We start from the raw sequence: 1,564 nt of genomic DNA, 5'->3' as shown, positions 1-1,564 counted from the left end.
CATCAGCTTTCGAGTCAAATTTTCCTAAAATTCTTTTTCCATTATTCAAAATAAAACATTTGCAACCGAAAGCATGAAGATGAGCAATATTTGGTTTTCGACCTTTAAAAATTTCATAAGGTGTTTCTGAAGAAGTAGGTCTAAGTAATATTCTATTTATTACATAACATGCTGTGTGAACTGCATCAACCTAGAAATACTTTGGTCCTTGCGAGTTCTTCTAGAACTCTATTTTTCCTCTCAACAACTCCATTTTGTTGAGGGGTACGTGGAGCTGAGAACTTATGCATAACACCATGTTTATTATAGAACTTATTAAATTTATGATTTTTGAATTCTCCGCCATGGTCGGATCGAATGTAAATAATCTTTAGGTTATATTGGTTTTGGATTTGTTTGGCTAGACATTTAAAAGATTTATAAGCATCGCTCTTTGATGCTAAAAATAAAGTCCAAGTGAATATAGAAAAATCATCGACAATAACTAAGGCGTAATAGCTCCCACCAAAACTCATAATTTGTGATGGTCCAAACAAGTCCATATGAAGAAGCTCCAATGGTCTAGTAGTGGATATAACATTCTTTTTATTAAAAGAATTACTAACTTGTTTACATTTATGACACATGTCAGAGGAATCTTGAGTTTTAAAATCGAGTTTTGGAAGACCGATTACTAAATTTCTTTTCGATAATTTTTCTAAATGCTTCACATGTATGTGAGCGACACGTCTATGCCAAATCCATATGTCATCTTCTTTTGAAATAAGACTTTTTGAGAAAAGGGAAGTGACATCCTTCAGGTTAACCATATAAATATTATTTACCTTATATCCGACAAACTTAACGTTATTAGATAATTCATCACGAATGATACAACAGTCAGAATCAAAAGACACAATATTACCTTTGTCGCATAATTGGCTTATATACTCAATAAATTGTGTTCCAAACCTTCTACATAGAGAATATTCTCGATTATTGTGTGTGTTGAGTTGCCAATCTTCCTGGTGCCCAAGATTTTTCCTTTGTTGTTGTCTCCATAGGTGACGAATCCCTTCTCTTTCCATAACAAGTCTAGGAATTTTGACTTGTCCCCAGTCATATGTCTCGAACAACCGCTATCAAGATACCAATTTTGTCTGTATGTTTGAGGACATACCTACAATATAGATCACATGCTAGACTCAGATACCCAAATTATGTTGGGTTCTTTTTTGTTAGTGACTGTTGAAAGCGTTATTCGGTGTTTTTATTTTAGTTGGGAGTTCTCTTCTCTCAACAAATCGTCCTGAAAGCAGTGTCAATTTTGTTGAAAGATTAATACTCTCATTTTCGTTATGTTCCTTTTGTAAGTAAGAGAACTCGGTTTTATTCTCTGTTCGCCATCTCGCTTTGTTGAAATAAATTCCAACGCCGGTATAATGGTTTCAAGAATATTCCAGTTACAACTTACTTTCTTAATAATCATGTGAATAAGTCATTCATTCTTTTCCCCATCTCGGCTTTTTTAGAATAAATTCTAACGTCGATATAATTGTATCGAAGCAATTACCTATTACATAAT

Source organism: Lupinus angustifolius, chromosome LG01 (assembly GCF_001865875.1).
Source record: "Lupinus angustifolius cultivar Tanjil chromosome LG01, LupAngTanjil_v1.0, whole genome shotgun sequence".
Classification (NCBI taxonomy): Eukaryota; Viridiplantae; Streptophyta; class Magnoliopsida; order Fabales; family Fabaceae; genus Lupinus; species Lupinus angustifolius.
This window is presented reverse-complemented; position numbering follows the sequence as displayed.